A 15370-nucleotide genomic window follows, 5' to 3' on the forward strand; every position below is an offset into this window, starting at 1 on the left:
GACTAAAGCTATTTTCCACTCAGTTTCTGCACTTAATATATGGTATCATCCTATCTTTGCCTATAGGTAAGAGGGTTCTCCTGTATTTGCCTAAGGAAGAGGGCTTTCAGGCCCTCTTCCCAAACTCTGGTTGCAGGAACTCTTACAAGGACAAGATATTACTTTTTGGAATATCCATGTCTCCTAGCTCCAAAACTTAACCAGAATTATATTGTTTTTGTGACAGTAAGAGTCCTGATCACTGTGAAAAACTGTCTAGAATTTTGCCCATTGAGATACGGTGTATGGGTGTCTCTAATAAAAGCAAGATACCACTGACTAAGACAGAAGCAGAAGCTGGCACTCTTGCAACTCACAAACATTTTCTTTGAAAACAGCAGTTGGACCACTGTGCTTAACCTTTGACGACACACGTGGGCTTGCCATTGATTCTGAAAGACTGGTCTCTCACCAGTCATTCAGTCCACGGTTTATCTGTGAGTACTGAAACTTAGTAGAAACCAATTCAAAATTTTTACCCATTGCAGTAAATAAAAAATTGCATGAATTCAATGTTCTCTCTGAATACAGCAGCACTGAAAGCCCTCTGGAAAACTTGTTTTTAGTTTTGCTGTCTCCCTTTTAAACACAATATTGAATATTTGGAGACACTACAGAGAAAAACACAGATGTGAACGGAGGGTTGCACAGAATTAATTGCAGAGAAAATGTTGAAAGCTAGAGATAGTTAATATATCCTAAACAGATAACGATTATATTGTTTATACAACATCATTAATGGAAAATACCCTGCACTAGACTAGGTGTTTACATGACCTAAATGATTATGGTTATCCACCTTGTGGGTATGTAGAGATTGCAACAGTGGGTTTGTAGGACACTGTAATACACAAGGACATGGATGCTCTATTTCCTGTATTCCTATACTTTATTACAAAGTACTAAAAATCACCACTAGCAAGTACACCTATGATGAATAAAACAAGTATATATACATATATATATGAAGCTATTATGAATTACCACCAGAAAAGTGTGTGTATATAAATATATATATATAATGAAAACGAGCAGCAATCAGTAACATACTAGCAAGAATATATACAAATACACACACACACACACATATTACAGATTACTACAGGCTTATCAACAGTAAGGTAGCAAATATGCTTATAATTGATTAATTGATTACTTATATGTTCATGGATACACAACTATTCAAAATGTCAACAACTATCAAACCAATCCCAGAGGTGGGGCCAAATCAACCCAAGAAATGGGTGAATAAAGACAGATCCCAGAAAAGATCGACCTCACAAGTGGGCCCAATAAAATAATGAAGTCTTCAAAGATGATCTGCATCAGTCTGACTTCAGTCAGCCAAGTGACCCAATAAAAAGTCCAATTTGCTTAGGAAATCCTGCAGGGGAGAGGCTCCATTCTGGACAGAAAATGTGCCATTCTTATGTCACAGTGACATAAGAGGGCAGAAGACACCACCACTTAGAGCAACCAATAGATGCTGTCAATTTCTGTTTATCATCTGAGACAACCAACGGATGAGGATGTTTTCCACTTTTCTCAGACTTTTTTCTTTCAGCTAAACCAACCACTAGCAGTTGCTGATTCCTACTTTCTCAGGATGTTTACCCCTTTCTCCAGACAATTTTCACCTTTTCAGACAATAGGTTGTTGTTACAGTTCCTTGGTTTTGCCCTTATTGATGGCATCTTTAAGATGTCCCTGGTTCTTAGGTTCAGCTGCACTTCAAAGAGGCCAGCTGTGCATTTTCAAGGACGCTACTTGTTCACAGGTCTAGGTCCCAGGGTACCAGTTCTCAGGCTTGCAGGTATTTTGTTCTGTTACTGTTTTAGCAGACATTTTAGCAGACACTTTCTGTCAGTATTTTTTTGCATAACAGCCAGGTCACCTTTATGACTGCTCCCATCATTCCACCCCTTGGCATGCAACCACTTATGGGTCACTAGGAGTGAGACTACACCATATATGATGTGTCTCTCTTGCCTCATAATGTGTGAGGTGGATGAGACCCTTCCCTTTAGGTCCAATGTCATAACTTCTGAGAGGGTTTGTTATTTGAGTATGTAGTACTAGTTTAGATAAAAGTGATACACATAGTGATTTGACCCAAAACCCAACACAGAAAAGCACAAATCCCTACAGCTAGAATGAGAGCAAATATCATTAAAATGGGCCATGTCCATGCTCCAAGGTCTGGTAGCAAGGACCATAGTCATGACCAGTCAGCTGACTGGCTTCCAAGCTTAGGCTATTTGGTCAGACTTGTCAAATAATGTTCACATTGCATTTTTTTTTTTTTTGGGGGGGGGGGGCGGATTTGTTAGCATAAAAGCAACAGGTAGTATTTCTTATCAAACAGCTCCTTGTGAGGCTTAAAGATTCTGGATAGCCAACTGTGAGAGCAAATTAATCTCAGTTTGTAAACTCTTTAACACATCTGTAGAATCATTTTTGGTAATTTTAAGAAGAGCTGAAATGTTAACAGTAATTCATTCTAATTCACCCAGGTTTGAAACCACTGCATGTAGAAACTTAGGAAATTTATCTGGTCTTATCACTAAGGAGTCAGGCATGCCATATGTATTGCATACAGGGTAATGGTTTTGTTGCAAGTCAAATTTTAATTCTTTAGATCAAAATGCATACAGAATAAGATGTGCTATGGGTACAAGTGTCTGCCCACTGTGGCAGTAGACTAGTATAGGCATTAGTGCTGCAAAGCACTATACCTTCTAGGTATAAAAATGGTAGACAACCAGCTCTGTCCAGAGTCATCATGATGTCTGGACAATGAACACCATGGATTAGAAAAGCAATGAAATTTCATTAAACATATCTGTTTGACTGGATTACCCCAAACAAGTTACGATCTATACAGTCAGACGTTATTCAGGCTTCATGTGCCCCAACTATCATAAGTACTCAGAAAACCATTATTCTGTAGACTACAGCATGTAGAATTAAAACCAGTGAAATTACAGACACTTTCACAATCTACATTATTAACATTCCACATAAGATTCTAAGATTTCAAACCATTTAGTACACCTTTGCTTGTACTTACTGATTCACTAATACAGATCAGTGAGATTTTCAGGTCAGAATGAAGATAAGCTATCCAAATTACAGATGCCTTTCTGAAAAGCACTCTTTAATCAAATACAGTTTGTTTGGCTTGATGATACAAATGATGCTAGACTAGATAATCTTACAGTTTCTCTTGGAATCAATATTTGTGAGTTCATGACTATACAGTTATGCAGGCCTACAAAACTGAAATTGAATTTGCTATGAAATGCAACTTTTTAAATTTTAAGATAATATTTGATGATTTTTTTTTTTTACTTCAGCAAGATGATACAACAAATTACAGCACGCAGGAAAAATCTAATACTTGGGATCTGAACCATTATATATATATATAGGTAGATTAGGTAAACAAAGCTTATATAAATGAAATAGTAAAACACAGTGAAACAGCTTAAAAATGAAAGATAAACATGATATAATTGTAACTGGCCTAGAACCATTAACTTAATTAGAACTACTCCAATTTATATCTTAATTTTCTTTGATCTTCATTACACATTCATTTTAACTCTCAGCACTGCTCCCGGGATAATCAGGAAATTCAATAAACAATTGAACTACAGTGCTCTTTTTCCTGGAAATAAATACCTTTTGTTACACACAAGTATTCTTCTGTTCTCTTTCCCCTATTGCAACCTTGTGTTAGTGAATTAGGCAAGGCACTTGGGCCTGTGAGCCTGGTCAGCATTATGTTACACATTGTTCATGGAGAGTGATTCCCTATAAAGAAAAGAGTTGGGCTTCAACAATTTAGAACAATAATCTAAAGAACTTTGAAACACTGGCTTATCCAGTAGTGCAAGCTTCACTTTTCAGTTAAGAAAGAACACTTACTGAGAGATGAGAGTGAAGTTTATAAACACCTCAAAAGATTTCTTCCCATTTTATGCATAACACTGAACTGTGTGACTTTTTTTTTATCCTGTGGGGTATTTCATTTGATCTGAAAGCTTCACAGCTTTTGTTATCTGAAAAAGAAGGATGTATTCCTGGAGGCTAATTTGGCACTCTCTCTTGGAGGGAAAGATCATGTTCAGTGAAGTCAATGGGAGTTTTGCCTTTGGCGTCAGAAGAGGACTGTGCTGCTTCTCTCTTACCTACCACACGAGACCATGTCTGGAAATGCAGCATGTAGCCAAACTTCCAAGCCTAGGATGCCCACAGATCTGCAGGCATGAGAATACTATTTAAAACTGATGTTCAGTTCTGCAAGTCTCTGAACCTTGAAAAATGAGATACAGGTTAATGAATTGCTGGACCTAAACACTGACAAAGACTGAATTCTGTGTGGGACTGGGGTGGGTTCCCAGTGATTAAAACTTACTAGTAATCCTCTCTGCCAGCACTAAAATGAACACTACTGAAGAAGTGGGAGGAATGTGTGCGTGCCTGGAAGGAGACACAAGTGGTAGGCGGGAGGCAGTGGCTAAAGAATAATCCTGATCAAGTCTAAAAATAGGTTTAGAAGTATTTTTTCATTGTTTCAAATTATTCATTCTGCTACTTTGAAGTAGAATGTTTTCTTTCTCAGAAAAGAGAAAATGTAAGGAAAACAAGAAAAATGCAAGTTTTGAATTCCAGAGTACACATGACACTATTGTCAGTGTTTCCACAGAGCACCGGACTCTCACAAATTTTGAGACTGAAAATTAAGTCCAGGCACATTAAACTAGAAAGAGGGTTTTTTTGTTTCCAATAAAGATATTTATTAAATATGGAAATGTAAACGGGACAGTAGTTCTTTGACCATCTTTTTAAACCTACTAGTAAGGACAGGATACTTTTTTCAAAAATGAACTCTAATGACTAAAATTCTTACTATGACTGAAGAGCTCTTGGAAAAGCTCAAGTAAATATCAATATTTCCAGAAGAATTCATCTGTAGAAAGAACTGTTTGTTCATTATTAGAAGTCTATGTCCACATTAGTGACAATATTTCAAACAGTTCATTAAAGTGAAACCCTTACCTTAAGTTTCAAATGATATTTTTTTTTTTTAACTACAAACAGCAAATAAATGTCCAGACCTCAATAAACTCATAAACTACATCTTCTTCCTTGATAGGCTACCACTACTGTGGCCTCCTGATGACATAAAGCTGTAAGCAAGTGATTGTCATGTTTTATGCAGTCTTCCAAACAAGTGGCTCAACCAAACAGTCCAGCACTGTCAAAAAATTAAGAAAATTAAGAAGACAAACATTTAGGACAAAATCATTGGCACACAAGTCATCACTAGTGCTCAAGCCCAAGAAGCATGAGAGTAGGCAGAGGACTGTCACTGCGTCCATGGTACAGCCTTTCTCTCTGGCAAGCAAAATGGCATGAGGATGTGATCTCAAGAGGAGCACATGGCCATTTGCAAATTTGAACACACTTCAGGCCATAACACCCCCACTGCTGACCAGCTGCATTTGGCCATTCATATGGACCACCATCAGAGAGGCCTCGTAATGTTACAAGCCACCACACTGCCCACTGCTCCCAGTCCCATGAAAAGGGCCCTCTGCCTGGCCTGCGTGCAAGTGGGCCAGGAGGGCTGTGTGCCCTGTGGGCTCCCCCAAACAGTGAGCCCCAGGCAGGCAGCAAGTCCCTGGCACAAGACCAGCAGGGGGCCTGTTGGATGAGGAGGGGGCCACAGCCAAGGAAACATGAGAGGAAGAAGAGGGCTGTCCCTGTGTCCAAGGAACAGCCTTTCTCTCTGGCAAGCAAAATGACATGGGGGAGCAATCCCAAGGAAAGGGGCCCATAGCCAACCCTTTAACCCTCCTTCTTCCTTTCACATCCACAGCCACCCCACTCCCAAACTCAGCTGTATTTTGGCCGTGCACATGGGCTGTCATCAGAATTGCCTCCCAATGCAACAAACCACTTCACTACCTGTAATCCCAGACTCTGATGAAAAAAGAGTCTTGCAAGTGTCCCACAATTTATTGAGTTTCTAAGCCCTCCAACATGAAAGACACCTAAGAGAAGAAGGAACAGGAGCAGCAGACACAGGTGCTTCTGCCCACCTTTCGGTGGATATGTAATGAACTTTGCCTGTTTCATCTCAAACAACTTGAGCAAGAGAATGATGGACCAAGCCCCATGAAGGTGGTCTGCCTTTCTCCAATTCCCCTTTCAGGATTGGGGAACATCAGTATAGGCAACTACCCGGGTGGGGATGTGGAATCACTGAGAACCTTACCAAGCTTCTAGAACAGCAAACCACACGTGTGAGGTAGCTGCCATCCCAAAGGTGGTCCCGGACCAATTAGACTGTGTAAGGGTGGGCATGTACATTTGCTGATGTTGACCTTCCATGTGCAGATCAAGACTCCAACTCAAGACAACAGTGCTGGATCCAAGGAAGGTGAAACCTCTCTCTTGCTCTTTTCCTTTAACCTTTTCCTACAAGTTTAATGCCTGTACAAAAACATTGTTATACACAGTGTTCATTGACTGTTGTTAGAAAGAACCAATAGATAGTTTGTAGTGTTTCTTCAAGTCATTGCCATGGCTCTGCCACCTCTGCAGTGCTGCTGAGCACAGGTAGATAGCCCTTTCGCTGGGCGATTACAAAGATTCACCTTCCTTGCCTCCCACTGAGTGGGATGAGACAGTGGCACAACAATGAGCTGCTTCATTGAACTACAGAAAGGATGAATGCACACTGCACAAAAAGGAAGCAGATTCAAAACAGCAGACAGTATCTGTGACATGTGACTGATCACCAGTGGTCACTTGAACAGCATGGTGTGCCTGGATGTGGATCTGCCAGAAAACGGTTGGAGCCCATAGAGCTGGATCCACCGCAAGATCAGGAAGAACCAGTGAAAGCAGATGAAGAAATAACGATTTAGAAATATTAGCAAACTCAGTAATACAAGTAATTAGAATAGTCTCATTTTAAAACCATTAACATTTTTATCTTTAGTGTCCAGGTCATCTACTTCAACAGGGAACTGGGATTATTTAGCCCAGAGAAAAGGAGGCTCAAGGGAGACCCTATCACTCTTTACAACTACCTCAAAGGAGGTTGTAGAGTGGTAGGGGTTGGTGTCTTCTCCCAAACAACAAGTGATGGGACAAGAGGAAATGGCCCAAAGTTGCACCAGGGGCATTTTAGGTTGGGTATTAGGAAAATATTCTCTGCTGACAGGGCTGTGAGGCAGGGGAACAGGCTGCCCAGGGAGTAGTTGAGTCACCATCCCCGGAGGTATTCAGAAGACAGGCAGATGTGGTGCTTAGGTATATGGTCTAGTGGTAGACTTGGCAGTGCTAGGTTAATGGTTGGACTTGATGATCTTAGAGGTCTTTTCCAACCTCGATGTTTCTGTGATTCTATGACAAGCTAACTCACTGTCCATCATCCCAGACCCTAAAGAAAAAAGGACCCCTGCAGCACGTTCAACACACATTGAGCTTCTGGGCCCTCTGACATCAAGGACACTTGGGAGAAGAAGGGCCTGGAGCAGCCTTTGCACATTGCTGTGATACTGGGCATGCACAGCCTATAGGTAGTAAATGCCATGTATTTTCAGATTGCTGTAGTTGAGGGGTGAGATATAGGTGCCTAAAAAGACACTAAAGCCATTTTGCAGTTTCAGGCCCTTTTTCACAAGGAGACAGCCCTGACCAGGGCAGGTACGCTACCCTCGTGTCTGCCAGGCCCCTTTTAGTACAACACTCCATGGCCCATGCAGTCAGCTACAAAACTTTCCTTCCCATCCACTCTTCATGTCTGCTGCCCCCACACGCCCCCTGGCACCTCTCTCACCCCACAGGCCTCGGTTTACCCTTACTCTACTCTCTAGTTTGAAGGACAAGTTTTGTCACCGCATTTGCAGTTTCTTGCTTTGTAAGCCCAGAGGAAAATCTCTCCCATTTTGCGTGAAGGCTCAGAAGTTTGAATCAGAGCCTCCAGGCAGGTTTCAAGGAAGAAGTAGGTCTTGCCCATCCAGGACTTTGTCCAGAGAGAAGAGGAGCATGTTGGATCACTTTCAGCAGTGCTCAGGGTGGAGTTTCCAAATGCAGGAATGTTAATTTAGTCTTTCCAGGCTTCTCCCAAGAGAAGAAGCAAAAGGCAACACAAGGAAAGGCCTGCTGCCAGGTTGGTCTTTCTCCGTGCTGGGCTTAATTGTTAGGGGTTTGGTAGTGGGGGGCTGCAGGGGTGGCCTGTGCCAGGAGGAGGCCAGGGACTGCCAGTCAGCTGGTTGCAGCCAGTTCTCCAACAGACAAAATGGATGCACCATGCCCCTGCAAAACCACGTTTAAGAAAGGGCAGCAGTGAGTTGAGGAAGCAGAAACACTAAAGAGACGGAAAGGCAGAAGACGAGACACCAGAGAAATGCAGGCTGTGGGATGTGGTGCATTGTCTTTGTTGCAGAGCTAGCTGGAACTGTTTGTGATCAGCTAAGAGCAGCCCAGCCTGCTGCTCTTCCCCCAGTGCCCTGTAGAGCTGCTGGGTGCATTATTTATTTATTTATTTATTACCAAATAACTCTCAGTAGCAGTAAATAGCATGAAAAGTTAAGATGCATGACTTCGCATAGCACTAGTTTGAATCTACATACAGTCAGAGTGTTAACCTGTGAGGAAATTAACTTTGACAGGAAGCAGAAATCAAATCATTCAAGTGCAATGAAATCAAACCATGGATTGTCTTAAAAGATATTTTTATAGGAAATCTCCTAATCTGAAGGTGGAACACAGCCTATTACTATATATCTACCAACTAACAAAACCTAATTTTTAACAAACAAAAAGTCTGTGAGATTTTACAGTTTTTCTAGTGCAATAACATTCAAGCTTTGCACAAAGTGAATACAGTTGTGCATATTGTATTGGCACTGAACTGAAAATGTCTTTTTTTATTTTTTTCCAAATCAAAATACATGTGGGATTGGCATGGGTTGCACATTAGGCTTTTTTGTTTTGCTTTGTTTTACAGTAGCTGCAGAATTAAGGAGGTGGACATTGCTAAAAATATGTTTTCTGTAGATGATTTCTGTACATGTAGAGGCTAGGTAACAAAAAAGCAAAAACTGTCTTGCAACAGCTAGTTACTATACGTTTCACTTATTTAATTTTTCGGTGCTTCCTAAGGTGAGGATTGTTTAGGAGGTTTTCTATAGTGATAGCATCAACTATATTTGTCAATGAGTTAGTCTACTCAAGACCACACCTTGTAGTTTCTCCAGCAGAAGGAACAGAATGTGTGTCATTTCAAGAGAAAACCCTAATTTTCTGTAGGTATTTATTTTTGGTATTACCAATTGTACCAAAAATAGATCAACACTTTTCTTAACTTAAAACTGTCCTTGAAAAGTGTCTGGAAAAGTAATATACTTTTACAGTGATGTTTGTTGAAGATGATGAAGCAAAAATGTCAGCTACATGGTTGGATAAACTGAATAAGACTGCTCAGACTCAGTTTCAATAATGGCAGAGACAGCAGCATCAGCAGTTGCCAACTCAGGCATGACATGTCCAGCAATGCTAAGCTCATTCACCTATGCATCATTTACATCCATTTCAGGAAAGACTGATGTGTCTGAGAAATAGCAGAGCTCTAGTCACAGAAAGGACTGGAAAATCATTAATTTACAATACTTTTCAAAAGTGCTTTCAATGGATTATTTTTTTTTTTGTCTTTGAGTTGTCAGTGAATGCATGTGATTTGTGCATTACTTGCTTGTTTCAGATTTATGCAGTACCTACCTTGTCACAGAACCCATTCGACATCAGGAACGAAAGACAACATCAGACTCTTCTCTTTATACATGTACCTCTGCTATAGCTACCACACAGCAGGGGATGTGTTCTTAAGCTATCTCGAACACAGATTTTTTTTTGACGAGTGACTGACTGACTGATTAGCTAGCTACCAGTCTCCCTCCTGTGCAGCATCAGAACATCGGAGCATAAAAATGCACATGAATATTCCTGGATTAGTAGAAGATTACAGAATAAGATGACTTGGATAGATTACAAGGATGCATCACAGACTGTGAGAAACTAGAAAATGCTTACTGCCACGTTGTTCTGTTCACTGAAACAGTCAGAGATTACCACAGTATGTAACATGGCAGACGAAGTGTTGGCATTGTTGTGGCCAGAAATACATGTGGACATCAATGATGTTGGATTTAATAATATTCAGTCCTCTGGTTTTCTTTCATGTGAGTTTAATTTGTGCAGTCCTACAAAAACAAGTTGGCCTCTCTAGCTTTCCAAATCCCCTGGAAGATGTGAAGTAACTTACAGGTACAAGAAATAGCAACACGCGTGTCAGGCACTTCTGGTTTTCATTGACAAGGGACATTGACTGCATCATTTCCCGGCAATCATACCAAGTGAAACCACCCACACATGAATGACAAGTAGTTAATGAAGGCTGAGCATTGTCAAGGCATAGATTAAATAAGTGTAAAGAAGGAATAGAAGGTATTTTTTCCCTTATCTTTTCTTCTGGCCCAAAACTTTATTGAAGCAAAAATGGATTTTTAAATAAGAAACAAAACATGTTCACGTACATATGTGTGTTTGCATTTATTTGTAAGTATTTCTATATTTAAATGTATGTATTCATATCATATTCACTTATACATGTGTATCTAGATATAAACAAATCATTATTTCCTTATCAAGACAATTTTCTATTTAAATACTATTTAAAAGACACAATCTTATTTCTATTATCTATCTCAGTTTTCCAGTGTTTGGAAGTATTCTGTAGGGAAATATCTCAATAGAACTAAATTCATTATCTATTATGGAGATGAAGAAATAACAATTTAGAAATACTAAACAAACATAGCAATATAAATAATTAAAAGTCTCATTTAAAATAGGTCAATGTTTTTAACCTTAGTGTCCAAGTCAACTACTAATGAGAAAGCATTTTGAACTTGACAGTATAAAAATGATTTTATATATACACAAGCACATGTATAGTGACATATGCTATGATTTCATAATCTGTCTTTGATAATTGGAAAATCTAGGATATTTGATTTAAATGTTCCTTGGTGTGAGCTGGTATGTAGTCCCATTGCTAATAACATTAAATCAGTGAGCTTCCTTTTTCATGCAACTTTTCAAACATTTATTTCTGCCCGGAAGCATGAAAATGCTACTTTAAACTTTTAACGGCATCAGTGTTTAGGGATTTAGTCTTACCAAATATGTCTATTTCATCCCTGCCTTACACTTTTCTCTCACTAAATCAGTGTCACTGCCATGCATATGATGCTTAATATGATTACATAGGGATTTTAAGAAAACAAATTATGTGCATGACAGTGTATATCACTGTTATCACTGTCACACAGCAGTGTTAACATCTGGCTTATCACTGATAGAGTTCCTAGAAGAAAAGAAGCTCAAAAACTAAGGAAAAATATTATTTTCCATTTCTTTTTATCTCAATTTACATAACATAACATACTCTTTTTGCCTATTCTCTATTCATAATTTTCAGCAACATATTTCAACTACCTTAAACTAATGACAAGAAATTATACTTCTGAGCTACTAGATTCAGATCTTCAGAAAACAAAGCAGGTTTTGCAGTTTACTGAAAAATCAAGGGAAAGCAGTTTCTTTCTTTGCTGTGATACCATCTTTTGTTACCAGCTTCTTGGGTTGTTTGTACAGTAGTCCTGCCATTGTGCATAGGCTCATTTGTAGTTTGTCCTACTGTGGAACTTTTGACGTTGGACTCTAGCCTAAAAAAAAAACAACAACAACAAAAAAAACTAAAACTAAACAAAGAAACAAAAAACAGCAATAACAACAAACAAACAAAGAAACAAAACCTCTGTATTTCTCTGGACTCTTGTATCACTGTTGGTGTGCCAAATGACATTTTGAATGTATGTCACTTGTTAAGAGATTCTCATTTTCCATAACAATTCTGTAGACATATACTACACTTTCCTTCCTTGTCAGGAGCCCATAAAAGATGGCTGTGCCTGTCTATCAGCTTACAGCACCTAATATCATACAAGCATGCTGGAGAATGCAGCTTTATTTTCTGACAGACTTGAGGTTTAAAAATGACCTTTTCTTGTGCATTGGAATTCAAATTCTTTTGTCTTGAAATATCATTTTTTCAATAGATCAAAAAGCAACGATATTTTTACTCAATTTTGGAAGGGAAAAAAGGTTACTGTGAAAGTAGGTGCAACATGAGTCTGGATGGTGCATAACTTGTGACAGTGTCACAAGATATGTACTGTGCAGGACTAGCTGCTGTTCATCAAAAGTCTGAAGAGTTTTCCCTCTTAGTTCCTCTTAGTTTCCCTCATAGTTCCTCTTTAACATTGGCAAACTTTCTAAAGAAATCACTGAAGAATAGTTTTCTTGAGACAACACAAGGTATGATGAAACAGGTCTCACTTCTCAGGCAAACACTTGAACCACGGGACAAGTCCTTGTACTCCGATATGGCCGATGTGCTAACTCCACTCTAGCATGAGAACAGCATCTGGCAGTGAAAAGGACTTACACCTGTGCAAATGCAGCATGGAGAAACAAAAGTGGAGAAACAAAAGCAAAGGAACAAAAGAAAGCAACAGATTGCTTTGAAATAGAAGCAACAGAAAGTAACCGTGTGCGATTTTTCCACACTGGAGCCGTTCTTGGGCTGATACACGTTCTGTTTTTTCAGTTGAAAATAGAAGCATTTGAGCATTACTAAAACACAGCCTTTTACTGCTTTAATGCTGGTAAATGTTTCAAGAATTCTTGGACTATGCAGATGTTGGTGGGGAATTTTTTGGTTTTGTTTGACTATTCCTTTTAATTTGAGGGCATGTGGAGCGGAGGAGGTCCGACTGTCAATTAGTAGAAACTTCCTGCTTAGTGTAAACTCATTATGTCTTCTGACTCTGTAACTTTACAGGGAAGTATTGCCTGGTGTTGAGGAGGGATTTGAGAGCTCATCACTCTGCCAGATGAAATAGTTGTAGTGTTTCTTTCACCCCAGATAAGTTGTATCTAGTTTTCCATCCCCTCTTCTACTAGACCCCTTAGCCTTTTCTTCAGCAAGTCTTCTGCCATTCAATATTGGTTTGCATTCTAATTACATACAGCACTAAAAACTTCCATAATTATTTATTGCATCCCTATCCTACCCACATTCCCCTTGCTTTTAATCCTGTGATTGTATTCTTATTTAATTTCAATGCTTAGGTTTATTATGAAATTTTCAATATTATTTCTGTGAAAATGTTCCATTAAGAGCTGTCCTATTACTCTGTGTAGAAAAGTTGGATGGGTTGTATAATACTAAATATCACGAGACTGTTTTTCCTTGTAGTTTTTGAACATTTGTCATTTATACTGGAAATACTGCCTGCATGACTTTTTATTTTTATTTTATTTTTATTTATTTATTTATTTATTTATTTATTTATTTATTTATTTATTAACTACACATGCAAGTGAAAACTGAGCAAAAATAAAAGTCAGTTTCCTGCTGTAATATTCTTTGGGTCCAAGACCAAGCAACACCTCAGCTCCTTTCCTTAATAAATCTTCGCTAAGAGCCAGTTCTGACCATGGTAGTTAAAGGTAGGGATTTTTTTCAAGGATTAATTTTGCCTTTTAGTTACATTTCTTTTTCCAGATTCCAACAACTAATCATTCTCATTCTTCATGTTTGCCATTTACTTAACTTCTGATATAATATTCTTTTCTAACCTCCAAGCCAAAACAAACAAACAAACAAAAAAAAACCAAAAAAACAACCACCAACAACCAACCAACAACCAACCAACCAAAACACCCTACCAACAATTACCAACAATTAAAAAAAAAAAAAAAAAGAAAGCCTTGATATCAGAAGAGGGATTTTTCTCATGTGGATTTACTTACCCAATTATCAGTATGTCCCTACAGTTTCACAGAAAGTTGGTTTACTGCTCTGGGTATTCATGGACACACTGTCCTATCCCATGGGTTTCCTATTTACCTTGTTAATCTTGTTCTGATCCTCATAATTCTAATTAGCACTACAGCACTTAGTGTTACTTATCTACATGTTTGCACTTCATTGTACATCTTCATTAGATTTGGGGCTTTTTTAAATCTATCATGCAATGTCTGATCGTTGTAATGTCATCTGAAGCTCTGTAAGGTGAAATTCTGATTGCTAGAATGGAATGTAACATTTCATCTCAATTTGGAAAAGAAAATTGTATTGAGTAACAGGAATCTCCTCATTTACAACAAATTCCAGCTTCTAGAAAAAAGACATATTGGATCCTTCTTGCTTACTTGAGGTAAACATTCTGCTGGATCTTGTCCTCTTGCCAGTGATCAGATTGAGATAGTATGTCAGGCCTTCACTCCTATTTTATTCATGCAGAAAATGTTGCTAGGAGTGTGGTAAACAGGTACCTTTTTGGACCTTGCCACAGATGGCTAATCAGTAATATTTCCTGATTAGTATCAATGTATGCAAATATATGTGGATTTTGAAATGAATCCTTGTAAAGAAAGAAATGTTTACAATAAAATAAACAAATAAAACACAAGACACCTGCAAAATTGTTAACCTTCATTGTTGGACTTTGTGTGGTCATACAAGGATCATCGTTCACATGCTTAAATATAGGTATACAGTGCATAGGGAAGCTGGAATATACCTGCAGGGAATGGCAGAGATGATACAGAGTTCCTGGGAGCCCTGCAGACTTCTGTAAAGCACTTGGAAACCAGGAGCCTCAAATGGCAACTAGACTTATAGGCAAACAACTTGGTCTTCTCCCTCTCCCTCCAAAAATTATATTTAAGCATATAGCTGGGCTGGATACTTAAGATTGTTGTCTTCAAACTGACTTCAGGTTGTAAAAGTCAATTTGACCTTCAGCCTTGTGTTTCTGTGATCCAAGTCCTGGTTTAATGTACAAATGCTGGGTAATCTTGGCATTTTATTTAGCAAAGATTTATTAAGGTGTGAAAAGTAGTAACATAGAAATGTAATTGTAGAGAGTGTTGTGGTTAGCAGTGAAGGATTCGGGGAGAAAAACATGAAAAAAAAAGAGAATCAGACGATTGCAACGCAGGGAAACTACAGATCAGCCAACTGCAAGGCACAACTAAGGCACAGCTTTATGCTCCACCGCCCCTCAAGGATACCTGACCAGAAAAGGCTTTATGGATTGAGGAGAGGTAATAATATTTATGCCTCAGCTGGTAGCTGATCTGTCCTACCTATTTTCTGTTTGTATTAAACAATAAA

Source organism: Anser anser (genome assembly GCF_964211835.1).
Source record: "Anser anser genome assembly, chromosome: 2".
Classification (NCBI taxonomy): Eukaryota; Metazoa; Chordata; class Aves; order Anseriformes; family Anatidae; genus Anser; species Anser anser.